Source organism: Triticum aestivum, chromosome 7D (assembly GCF_018294505.1).
Source record: "Triticum aestivum cultivar Chinese Spring chromosome 7D, IWGSC CS RefSeq v2.1, whole genome shotgun sequence".
In the NCBI taxonomy this organism is placed as follows: domain Eukaryota; kingdom Viridiplantae; phylum Streptophyta; class Magnoliopsida; order Poales; family Poaceae; genus Triticum; species Triticum aestivum.
The window spans coordinates 55,496,080-55,510,264 of NC_057814.1; positions in this window are offsets into that span (position 1 = coordinate 55,496,080).

Here is a 14,185-nt window from a genome sequence, read left to right on the forward strand (position 1 = left end):
ATGGTTAACACTTTTTCTATACACATTTTAACATTTTTCAAATGATTGATCAACAATTTTCAAATACAAGATAAACATCATTTAATACATTGTCAACATTTATTATATTCACATTTAACATTTTTCAAAAGCTTGATCAATAATTTTCAAATACAAGATGAACATCATTTACTAGATTGTCAACAGTTTTTCTATGCACATTTAACATTTTGTAAATGGTTCATTAACATTTTTCTAAATACAAGATTAACATTTTTTTATACATGGTAAAGATTTTTTCTATACACATTGATCATTTTTTAAAATGTTGAACTAATCTTTTCAAAAACTTTCTCAATTTTTTAAAATGCTTGGTTAACATTTTTTAAATACATGATCAAAAAATTCAACATTTTTTCTATACACATATAACATTTTTGAAATGATTGATTAACATTTTTATTTACTTTTTTGAAATGCTTGGAATAAATTTTTAAATACATTTTTCGTATGCGTGAGAAACATTTTCTCTATACTCATTTTACATTTTTCAACTGCTTGGTTAACATTTTTCTCAAATGTTTTATGTAAAGTCTTTTTTGGAATATATTTACTTAGAATATAAAAAATAAAAATAAAACATGAAAAGAAAAACGCGGGCGCGAGGAGGAACCTAACTGTGCTGGCCCATTCTGGGAATGCTAGGCGCGATACGAACCGTGGTGTCGCTGTAAGTGAGATATATCATACGGGGGGCCCAGGTCGGGTACGCTTAGCATTTGGGCCACTTCCCATTGATGGATTTAAAATAGCAGTTGCGTCGCCCAACCGCCCAACCAAACTGTACAGAAATAACAAGGCTTTTCATCACAGAATGTTGTTTGGCAGGTTGGTTAGCTCATTTGGTGTTGAGCCATTTGTCCCTGTTGTGATTCATATGGCTAACATATTTTTGTTGGGAAACGTAGCATGCAATTTCAAAAAAAAAAATCTACGCTCACGCAAGATCTATCTTGGAGATGCATAGCAAGGAGAGGGGGAGAGTGTGTCTACGTACCCTCGTAGACCGAAAGCGGAAGCGTTTGACAACGCGGTTGATGTAGTCGAACTTCTTCTCGTTCCAACCGATCAAGTACGGAACGTTCGGCACCTCCGAGTTCTGCACACGTTCAGCTCGATGACGTCCCTCGAACTCTTGATCCAACAAAGGTGTCGAGGAAGATGAGTTCCGTCAGCACGACGGTGTGGTGACGGTGATGGTGAAGTGATCCGCGCAGGGCTTCACCTAAGCACTATGAAGATATGACCGAGGTTGTAATCTGTGGAGGGAGGCGCCGCACACGGCTAACAGATGTTGTTGTTGTGTGTTCTAGGCGCCCCCTACTCACATATATATAGGTGGGAGGGGGAGGGGAGCAGCAAGGGGCGCCCCAAGTAGGAGGAATCCTACTTGGGGGCCTCCTCCAATTCGGCCTCCCCCCTTTCCTTGTATATGGAAGGGGGAAGGAAAGAGGGAAGAGGGGGAAGGAAGGGGGAATCCTATTCCCTCTCTTTCCTTTTCTCCTCCCCTTTTCCTTCTCCACTTAGGCCGGCCCATATGGGGGGCGCACTAGCCCCTTGTGGCTGATGTGTTTCCCCTCTTGGCCCATACGCCCAATATCTTTTGCCGGGGGTGCCCGCAACCCCTTCCGGTGACCCGATATGTACCCGGTACCCTCCGGAACACTTCCGGTGTCCGAATACCATCGTCCTATATATCAATATTTACCTCTCGACCATTTCGAGACTCCTCATCATGTCCGTGATCTCATCTGGAACTCCGAACAACATTCGATCACCAAATCACATAACTCATATAATACAAAATCGTCATCGAACGTCAAGCGTGCGAACCCTACGGGTTCGAGAACTATGTAGACATGACCGAGACACTTCTCTGGTTAATAACCAATAGCGGAACCTGGATGCTCATATTGGCTCCTACATGTTCTACGAAGATCTTTATCGGTCGAACCGTTATGACAACATACGTTATTCCCTCGTCCATCGGTATGTTACTTGCCTGAGATTCGATCGTCGGTATCTTCATACCTAGCTAGTTCAATCTCGTTACTGGCAAGTCTCTTTACTCGTTCTGTAATACATCATCCTGCAACTAACTCATTAGTCACTTTGCTTGCAAGGCTTCTTATGATGTGTATTACCGAGAGGGCCCAGAGATACCTCTCCGATACTCGGAGTGACAAATCGTAATCTCGATCTATGCCAACCCAACAAACACCTTCGGAGATACCTGTAGAGCATCTTTATAATCACCCAGTTACGTTGTGATGTTTGATAGCACACAAGGTATTCCTCTGGTATCCGGGAGTTGCATAATCTCATAGTTAAAGGAATATGTATATGACATGAAGAAAGCTATAGCAATAAAACTGAACGATCAGTATGCCATGCCAATGGATGGGTCTTTTCCATCACATCATTCTCCTAATGATGTGATCCCGTTCATCAAATGACAACACATGTCTATGGTTAGGAAACTTAATCATCTTTGATTAACGAGCTAGTCTAGTAGAGGTTTACTAGGGACACGGTGTTTTGTCTATGTATCCACACATGTATGAAGTTTTCGGTTAATACAATTCTACCATGAATAATAAACATTTATCATGATATAAGGAAATATAAAATAAAAACTTTATTATTGCCTCTGAGGCATATTTCCTTCAGTCTCCCACTTGCACTAGAGTCAATAATCTAGTTCACATCGTCATGTGATTTAACACCAATAGTTCACATCTTTATGTGATTAATACGCATAGTTCACATCGCCATGTGACTAACACCCAAAAGGTTTACTAGAGTCAATAATCTAGTTCACGTCGCTATGTGATTAACACCCAAAGAGTACTAAGGTGTAATAATGGTTTGCTTGTGAGAGAAGTTTAGTCAACGGGTCTGCCACATTCAGAGCCGTATGTATTTTGCAAATTTTCTATGTCTACAATGCTCTGCATGGAGCTACTCTAGCTAATTGCTCCCACTTTCAATATGTATCCAGATTGAGACTCAGAGTCATCTGGATCGGTGTAAAAGCTTGCAGCGACGTAACTCTTTACGACGAACTCTTTATCACCTCCATAACCGAGAAATATTTCCTTAGTCCTCTTAGGTAACTAAGGATAACTTTGACCGTTGTCCATTGATCCACTCCTGGATCACTATTGTACCCCCTTGCCAAACTCATGGCAAGGTATACAGCAGGTTTTTTACACAGTATGGCATACTTTATAGAACCTATATATGGCTGAGGCATAGGGAATGCCTTTCATTCTCTTTCTATCTTATGCCATGGTCGGGCTTTGAGTCTTTACTCAACATCACACCTTACAATACAAGCTAGAACTCCTTCTTTGACTGATCTATTTTGAACTCCTTCAAAATCTTGTCAAGGTATGTACTCATTGAAAATCTTATCAAGCGTCTTGATCTATCTCTATAGATCTTGATGCCCAATATGTAAGCAGCTTCACTGAGGTCTTTCATTGAAAAATTCTTATTCAACTATCTTTTTATGCTATCCAGAAATTCTATATCATTTCCAATCAACAATATGTCATCCACATATAATATCAGAAATGCTACAGAGCTCCCACTCACTTTCTTGTAAATACAGGCTTCACCATAAGTCTGTATAAAACCATATGCTTTCATCACCTCATCAAAGCATATATTCCAACTCCGAGATGCTTGCACCAGTCCATAGAAGGATTGCTGGAGCTTGCACACTTTGTTAGCACCTTTAGGATTGACAAAACCTTCTGGTTGCATCATATACAACTCTTCTTTGAGATATCCATTAAGGAATGCAGTTTTGACATCCATTTGCCAGATTTCATAATGTGGCAATTGCTAACATGATTCGGATGGACTTAAGCATGGATATGGGTGAGAAAGTCTCATCATAGTAAACTCCTTAAACTCGTCGAAAAACTTTTGCGACAAGTCAAGCTTTCTGGACAGTAACATTACCATCAGCGTTAGTCTTCCTCTTGAAGATCCATTTATTCTCTATCGGCAAGTCCACCAAAGTCCACACTTTGTTCTCATACATGGATCCTATCTCGGATTTCATGGCCTCAAGCCATCTGTCGGAATCTGGGCTCATCATAGCTTCTTCATAGTTCGTAGGTTCGTCATGGTCTAGTAACATGAGTTTCAGGACAGGATTACGGTACCACTCTGGTCTAGAACATGCTCTATTCGACCTACGAGGTCCAGTAGTAACTCGATCTGAAGTTTCATGATCATCATCATTAGCTTACTCACTAGTTGGTGTAGGCATCCCGGGAATGGATTTCACTGATGTGCTACTTTCCAATTTGAGAGAAGGTACAATTACCTCATCAAGTTTTACTTTCCTCCCACTCACTTCTTTCGAGAGAAACTCCTCTAGAAAGGATCCATTCTTAGCAACAAAGATCTTGCCTTTCGGATCTGTGGTACAAGGTGTGCCCAATTGTTTCCTCAGGGTATCCTATGAAGACGCACTTGTCTGATTTGGGTTCGAGCTTATCAGGCTGAAGCCGTTTGACATAAGTGTCGCATCCCCAAACTTTTAAGAAATAACAGCTTAGGTTTCTTGCCAAACCACAGTTCACACGGTGTCATCTCAACGGATTTAGACGGTGCCATATTCAACGTGAATATAGCTGTCTCTAATGCATAACCCCAAAAAGATGGTGGTAAATCGGTAAGAGACATCATAAATCGCACCATATCTAATAAAGTACGGTTACGACATTCAGACACACCATTACACTTTGGTGTTCCAGGTGGCGTGAGTTGTGAAACTATTCCACATTGTTTTAAATGAAGGCCAAACTCGTAACTCAAATATTCGCCTACGCGATCAGATCGTAGAAACTTTATTTTCTTGTTACGATGATTCTCCACTTCACTCTGAAATTCTTTGAACTTTTCAAACGTTTCAGACTTTTGTTTCATTTGTGAAGGTCAGAAAATAACGATACCCGCCGCGTGCCTCAACACTTATAGGACCACATACATCGGTATGTATTCTTTCCAATAAGTCATTAGCTCGCTCCATTGTTCCGGAGAACAGAGTTTTAGTCATCTTTCCCATGAGGCATGGTTCGCAAGTATCAAATGATTCATAATCAAGTGATTCCAAAAATCCATCCGTATGGAGTTTCTTCATGCGCTTTACACCAATATGACCTAAACGACAGTGCCACATATATGTTGCACTATCATTATCAACTTTGCATCTTTTGGCATCAATATTATGAATATGTGTATCATCACGATCGAGATTCAGTAAACCAGTCACATTGGGTGTATGACCATAGAAGGTTTTATTCATGTAAACATAACAACAATTATTCTCAGACTTAAATGAATAAACATATTGCAATGAACATGATCTAATCATATTTATGCTCAACGCAAACACCAAAATAACATTTATTTAGGTCCAACACCAATCCCGAAGGTAGAGGGAGTGTGCGATGGTGTTCTTATCAACCTTGGAATCACTTCCAACACACATCGTCACCTTGCCCTTAACTAGTCTATGTTCATTTTGCAACTCCTGTTTTGAGTTACTAATCTTAGTAACTGAACCGGTATCAAATACCCTGGGGTTACTATGAACACTAGTAAAGTACACATCAATAACATGTATATCAAATATACCTTTGTTCACTTTGCCATCCATATTATCCGCCAAGTATTTTGGGTAGTTCCGCCTCTAGTGACCATTTTCTTTGGCATTAGAAGCACTTAGTTTTAGGCTTAGGCCTAGCTTTGGGCTTCTTCACGGGAGTGGCAACTAGTTTGCCATCCTTCTTGAAGTTCCCTTTTTTTCCTTGCCCTTTTTCTTGAAACTAGTGGTCTTGTTAACCATCAACACTTGATGCTCTTTCTTGATTTGTACCTTCGCCGATTTCAGCATCGCGAAGAGTTCGGGAATCTTTTCCGTTATCGCCTACACATTATAGTTCATCACAAAGTTCTAGTAGCTTGGTGATGGTGACTAGAGAACTCTGTCAATCTCTATCTTATCTGGAAGATTAACTCCCACTTGATTCAAGCGATTGTAGTGCCCAGAAATTCTGAGCACATGCTCAGTAGATGAGCTATTCTCCTCCATCTTGTAGGCAAAGTACTTGTCAGAGGTCTCATACCTCTCGACATGGGCATGAGTCTGAAATACTAATTTCAGCTCTTGGAACATCTCATATGCTCTGTAGCATTCAAAACATTTTTGAAGTCCCGGTTCTAAGCCGTAAAGCATGGCGCACTAAACTATTAAGTAGTCATCATATTGAGCTTGCCAAACGTTCATAACGTCTGCATCTACTCTTTCAACAGGTCTCTCATCCAGCGGTGCATCAAGGACATAATTCTTCTGTGCAGCAATGAGGATAATCCTCAGATCACGGACCCAGTCCGCATCATTGCTACTAACATCTTTCAACTTATTTTTCTCTAGGAACATATCAAAAAATAGTGGAGCTACAACGCGAGCTATTGATCTACAACATAATTTGCAAATACTATCAGGACTAAGTTCATGATAAATTAAATCAATTAATCAAATTACTTAAGAACTCCCACTTAGATAGACATCCCTCAAGTCATCTAAATGATACGTGATCCAAATCAACTAAACCATGTCCGATCATCACGTGAGATGGAGTAGTCATCATTGGTGAACATCTCTATGTTGATCATATCTACTATATGATTCACGTTCGACCTTTCGGTCTCCAGTGTTCCGAGGCCATGTTTGTACATGCCACGCTCGTCAAGTTTAACCTGAGTATTCCGCATGTGAAAAATTGTCTTGTACCCGTTGTATGTGAACCTAGAGCCTATCACACCCGATCATGTCGGTGTACAAAAGTAGGGGCACTCCTTTTTTACCCCTTTACTTGTGCACGGGCAGTCAGAGCCACGCCCATGGCCACATTGAGCAGGGCAGAAAAGGAAGCCGGGGCACAAGGCGATCAGAGCAACGCCAAGACCAAAACACCACAAAGAGCAAAGGGGCGAGGCGGACTCCCCCGGCAAGACCCTTGCCGGGCGGCCTCCGTAGCCCCGGCAAGAGCCTTGCCGGGGCCACTTGCCCGACGCCAGCGGGGCGCGCTGATGTCTACTACACAACCTTCTTCTTGTAGACGTTGTTGGGCCTCCAAGTGCAGATGTTTGTAGGACAGTAGCAAGTTTCCCTCAAGTGGATGACCTAAGATTTATCAATCCGTGGGAGGCGTAGGATGAAGATGGTCTCTCTCAAGCAACCCTGCAACCAAATAACAAAGAGTCTCTTGTGTCCCCAACACACCCAATACAATGGTAAATTGTATAGGTGCACTAGTTCGGCGAAGAGATGGTGATACAAGTGCAATATGGATGGTAAATACACTACTAGGAAAAGGCCTGTTAGTGGCGCACCTGTTTTGGCCATTAATGGCGCACTACAGGTGCGCCACTATCATCACGCCATTAGTAACTAATACTAATAGCGCACCCCTGGTGCGCCATTAGTATACCAGACAGTAGTGGCGCACAAGGCAGTGCGCCATTAGTATGTCACTTGGTGCGCCATTAGTATGCCTCCCAGGGGGGCCATATTTACCTTGTGCTCTGGGTTACTAATGGCGCACTAACAGATAATGCGCCACTAGTATTTTTTATAGCAGTGCGCCACTAATGTGTTGTATGGTGCGCCACTAGTATGAATATTAGGAATTTTTTTCTTTTCTGATATTTGCACAGGTTACAAAATATATTACTGCACAGAATATAGACAGCAAAACATATAAATAGCATATTCATCGAATACAATAGAAGATTAGTCTCCGAATACAATTCATCATATTAGCTAGTCTCCGAATTCAAAATACCGAACAAAGTTAGAACATTACAAGTCTCGAGACCGCGAGTAGCGAGTTTGTCTTCACATTACAAGTCGATATCGATCATCTAAACTACCATCACATAGAAGATAGCTACGGTCATCACAATGAGCATCATCGCGATGAAACTGGTCTTCATCCGGTTCCTCCTCCGCTCCCTCCTCTCTCCCGCTAGATAGCGCGCGTATCTAGCTTCCGCCTCCGCCCTAGTGGTGTACCCTTTGTAACTGTTACCGCTGAAATGGTGAACCTGTCTCCGACACTCCTCCCAGTCGTCGTAGACTCCGGGAACCTTACCCTTGTACACGTCATACGACGGCATCTCAATGCACTAGCCAAACAAAACGTTAGTAGCAATTCACAGACAATACATAAGCAATATATAAGTATGCAACAAAAGGATCGGAAGAGAAAAGCAAGACATTAATAGCACGATTCATGGTCCTACTAATAAATAGCATGGATTACATATAAGTAGAGACTGTCCAAACCAAAGAGATACAAGTTCATTAAAGTTTAATTACAACATGAGCTAATCGATATTTCAGAACTACATAGCATCACTACTTTCGACTCGACTCAGGGACCGGAGCGTGGATGAAGCCGCCGTCTGTCGTGATGGTCATGAAATCGCGGGCGTTGTCAGCCTGCATTTGTAGCGTTGTTTCTAGCTCAGTGTTGGCCGGTTGATATCTGAGGTAGAACTGCCCCGAGGTATGAAGGACATCTTGATGGATGATTTCCGCAAACTCCGACTGAATGTGAAAGAATTCTTGTCTGATGTCCGTGTCCTGGATTGCCGACAAGCTTGCGGCCCAATCTTTCAGATTATTTGGTAGCAGAAGGTGATTATGGTCCCGTACGATCGCCCGCATGTGATGGAGGGCGTAGTAGGCATCCTTCTGACCGCCAGACGGCTGCTTGACGCAGGGGAACGTCGTATTGTGGGTGAACACGTGCTTGCCGTACCTACGAACTGGCCTGCTGAAGGTGCCTCCAGATCTGGCGTAGCCGGGGAGAACATCATCAAGAACTTTCTTGATATTTGTGTAGTCTTTCTTCGACTGACGGTCCGAGTCGAAATACGTGGCCATGGAATATTTCGGGCTTAAGAGGATGAGTGTGCAATGTGTGTCACTGCACAAAACACGGAATGTTAGAAAAAAAAGAACGATCGAAATCTATGAAATCATATGTTACGGGGCGGTGAGGGGATGACTTACTCGGGAAAGTAAGGCACGAGGAAGTTATCCGTATCTGGGTTTGCCAGAATGACGCCTTCGAGGTATGAACTCGCGACTTGCTGGTCCCCAGCGCTGCCCAAGATCTTGGCACGCATGTAGAAGGGGTCGACTATCACGATGTCCGGGGTCTTGTCTCTAATGATCCGCATCTCCATACTCAGCGAAAATAGCCGATCGAAGGTGTAGTGCAGCGGATGAAGGTTAAACATAGCGAAGATGTCATCAAACCGCAGGACGATCGTACCCCCGATGGCGCTATCCACAAAGCCCTTGCCCTCTGGCACCTTGGCCACAAAAACCGGGTATGCCACATCATTCTCGGAGAGACGCCGCTTCTCCAAAGAAAGAACACTATCATGCAGACTCCGCATAGCACCGGTTGCAGCATTGAGCAGATTAGTCGGTAGCATCGGCCTACCCGCCACATGCACCCTCCTCGAGATATCCTTAGGTGAAGGTGGACCGTCCTGAGCACGGATCGTACTCGGTGCCGGCTGGCTCGCACCCTTGTTAGTCTTTCTTTTACGTCCCTTCTTCTTCTGCTGTAATGGGATCGAGTTCTGCTCAGAGACCGCCTTCTTGAGTGTGTTGGGGCTGATAATATTTCACACCTCGGCTATCTGAGGCTCGGTGAAGGCGGCAGCTGGAGGCGTCTCCTGAGAACTGAACGCCAGATGACGCCTGTTGCAATTGGGTTTCTCCGTGGTACCAGCTAGATCGCGATCGTCTTTTGCAGGGTTGGGTTCTTGAGAAGGAGGCCCCAAGAATACGTCATCGTACCCATGTTCGTTGAAGTACTTATCGACGTTGGTAAATGTACCGTCGTCGTCGTCATCGTCCAGATCCTGTGCCATATGCACGTCCAGCATGTCCGGTAGCGTTGCGGGGGTCTTGCCATGGCTTGGCGCCAGCACGACTGGCGGTGTTGTTTGTGGGGTGGTGTCCCCCGCCCCCAAACGAATCTGGCTCTTCGGCCAAAGCATGGGCCAGCTTATGCAGGCGCTGAGGGTCATCACATCATCTTCGTCGGCCCCATGGGGTCGATACGGAGGTAACATGTCATCGAAGCCCGACAGCACCCGAACCAGTTGAACCCTATAAACGGTGGGTGGCATCGGATTACCGTGGAACACGCGGCTGGCGACATCGACCAACTCGTCGTTCATGAAGTGCAGGAGAGTGCACGGAACCTCGGCGGCGCCCTGCGAAAACATGTAGGGCGTCAGGGATGCCCAGTCAAAGGCAAGGAGATGCAGTCATCGGCCGAGAGGCTTAATGTGTTACCGTGATGGCGTCGAGCTCGGCTAATGTCGAGGCACCGCCAACAGCGGGCGTGCAATTGACGGAGGGGCCGCTTGCTGCCGAGGTGCCGGCCGGCGTATTCTTCCCACACCCGGGTGCATTAAGCTGCAATGCCGGTGCCGCCGCGGGAGCCACCAATGCCGCCTCCGCTGGAGACACCAGTGGCGCCGCCTCGGGAGACACCAATGCCGCCTCCATTGGAGACACCAATGGCGCCGCCGGCACGTTGCGCGAGTTGCTGCCCATGAAGCTGGGAATCGGGGGCGGCCCTTGATGGCCGCCCGCCACCCACGCCTGCAGCCCAGAAACCAAGGTAGGTATAATGGCGGTGATTGTCGCTCCCAGTTGGTATTGCACTTGCTCTTCGACCATCTCCGGAATCCGCGCCACTTGTGCCTTGAGTTGTTCAAACTCGCGTTGCTGGCTTTCCGAGCTGGTCTTTCTCTCCTTTCGCCCAGCGGTATAGTATTCCGACCATTTCGTGGACAAGCCTTTGTCGGCCACACGACCAGCTGACGACGGCTTACTGAGCTTATCCTTGTTTTTCATTATGTTCAATGCCCTATTTAAAGGGGTATCGAAAGGGGAGCTCTGAGACGACCCCGCGCTACTGCTTTCAGTGTCCTGTGGAAGGAACGTGAACCATTTAGAAATTTGGCTTCATTAACTAGAATGCAACCATATATGTAGCTAATTACGTGGGGGTGTATTGCTTACCAGAACTTTCTCAAGCGCCTTGGTCTTCGGATCCGTGGTAAGCTCCTTGGTTACCGGGTCAATCTTGTACCGGGCCCTGACATAGTTCCTGGTCTGCTTGTCACGGTATTTCTTGAAGCGGGGCGGTAGGCCTTGCTCGGCATGCTCCGTGTCCTCCTTGTCCCATATAGGTTCCGCCACTCTGTAACCGCCGGGACCGAGTTTGTGGACCCCTAAGTTCAAGTCCCGCATATCTTTCCCCCACTGACTTGATTCCTCGGATGCGTTGCTGTCGCACTTGATCTTGAACTCCCGGTAGTCATCTTCGCTGATCGAAGGATTTTTCTCCTTGATCTTCTCATAACTATCACCTTTTTCAATCATGCTCTTCACCGCGCCTCTCCAAGTAGCCAGGGCCTTGCTCATCTTCGTGAGGGCGGCACTGTTCACTTTATTCCCTGAGAGGCGTGTGTTTGCGAAGTCACCGGGGAACTTGTATCATTCGTGCAGCTTCGTGAAGAGGAGGTTGCGCAAATTCCCTCGGTCACGATGCCTTAGGTTCTCGATGTTGATCGAGACGGTGCTCCGGAGAATGCACCCGAGCTGTCCCGCGTACCCCTTGACTATTTCTTTGGGCGCCGTTGGATGCCCCTGGGAGGACACTTCAGTAAATTCCTCCTTGACGGTGCCGAGCACGTTCGGGCGCCGGTCCTTCCGTTGCCTCTTCGGTTGGCTGCCATCTGTGTGTGCGCCGCCATCATCAGTGGTGGCATCCTCGGCGGCACCATCAGTGGTGTCATCCCCGACGCCACTAGGGGTTGTGTAGTCGGGATCGGTGTCTTCCGCAGCATCCTCATAGCGGTGAGGTTCTTCCTCCATCTCCTGGGACAGCTCCCAGAATGCCTTGCCCGAACCGCCGGCCTCATCGTTGTGGGCCATGTTTCGCTCTAAATAGGAAAAAAAAATTGGTCAAAAAGTTGGTTATTGTCAAGGAACAAGATCATGGTCTCATCATTTAGGGTTTGTCGACACCGAGGCATCCTAAAAGCTAAGCTTTTATCATTTAGGGTTTGTCGACGCCGAGGCACCCTAAAAGCCTAAGCTTTCATCATTTAGGTTTTTATCGACACCGAGGCACCCTAAAAGCCAAGGTTTTATCATTTAGGGTTTGTCGACGCTGAGGCCCATGCATAAGACAAGAGGCAGTTGATCCTACTTAATTAAGTACTAAGATACCCCGGCCCATGCATTAGTCGCAAGTACCCCATATGTCCTATTTTTAGCAAAGTCATGCTAAAATTCACGGAAAATTTCAGCATGACCTTTGCTGAAAATAGGTCATATGGAGTACCCGAATTTGCCGGAACGGAAGTTAATCGACATTCCGGCAAACTCAAGGGCCTCTCGGGGTACCTGCAAAATCATCACGACACGATGGTCGGAGACAAAACCCAGCAAACTAGCACCACAATGTGCCTCTACTTTCATATGGATGAAAAGGCCACAGACCATATGGTCCTCTGCTTTCATATGGACAAAAATCAGCTCAACTTATGTGAGCTTCCATTCCAGATCTAATAGGTCACCCAACAAAAAATCATCAATAGTTTAGCAAGTCTGTACCCTCAAGAATGAACATATAGCAATATCTGTTGTCCCCCCATAACATACGGAAATCAAAATCAGCTCAACTTAGATGACAATGTATATACTTTATAACATTATATAGGTGTTGCAACAACGTATATACTTTATCACATTATAAGTCCTCACACCATCAACTATGACAAAATCTGAGAGTATAAGTCTGGTTACATTCACCCAAGTCCAAACATAAAATTCTGTCCAACATAGTACAACACACTTTGATAATTTCATAGGATTTAATATACCGAACGAAACCTGACAAGTGATATGTGTTTTAAGTATCTACAGAACAGCCTCTAAAATTTTCGTGTTGTAACTTTATTTTAATACCACCTCTAACAGGGCCTAATCTCCCATATCAAAATACTGTACCCAGGAACATATATTTCGGGACAGCAAACTAAACTGATAGCTGCTCTCAAACCGTACATCCAAACGACACAAATAAATACTCTAAAGAAACCTTGAAACTTTATCTAAAACTTATGTAAAGGGGCCAACTCAAAATTCTGAGCCTAGCTAACTCATTTTTCAGATATAAGCTTGCTGTCCAGATTTGACAGTGCAGTTTTTAACCGAACCAAGTTCAGTTTACAGCCAGAGTCACCCCATGATCCAGATTTTCTCTAAAAGGCAACCAACATCTCGCAATATTGCTCATGAATGGGTTATCATCCCTAACTAATTTGGTTAAACAAAGGATCTAGCATAAAATAGGGCTGCTATGCACCTTACATGGATGTTACAAAAACACCGGAAATCCAAGTTCAGTACATGAAACACTCACTAGGTACTAGTTTGAGCTCACGTAACAAGCCAAGGGTTGAGTTTAGCACCTATTGACTTAGCTTCCCACTTCTCTCATGTATAAGTAAAAGGCTAGTGAATTAAAAATACAACTAGCTGCAGATTATTAACCCAATACGAATCACAGATAAATAAATTCTGGAGTTATGCTCACAACAGAAATATATGCGCATGTGTGCAATGAAATCCCTTCACTCGGGGTACAGCAATATATCTTCTAGCCATGAAACCGTACCCTGATTCTCCTTTCTTCCTCTTGCCGAAGAGAAGTTGGCTGCAGAGGATGGTCCAACTCAGATCAGCCTGCAGAAGGGGAGGCAGTAGGCGATGGGGCAGCAGGGCGGACGGTGCGCCGGCTTGCAGAGGCGGGCGCCGGCGTGGCGCGAGGCCAGGACGCGCGGGACGCGGGCGGCTGTGCGAGGACAGGCAGCAGCGCAGCAGAGCAAGCAGCGTCAGTAGTGGCGGCAAAACAATAGAGCAGCGGCAGCAGAACCATCAGTGATGGGAGCAACAGGGGGAAGGGGCGGCCGACGGGGGCGACGGGTGCACGCGACAGAGGGGGGAATG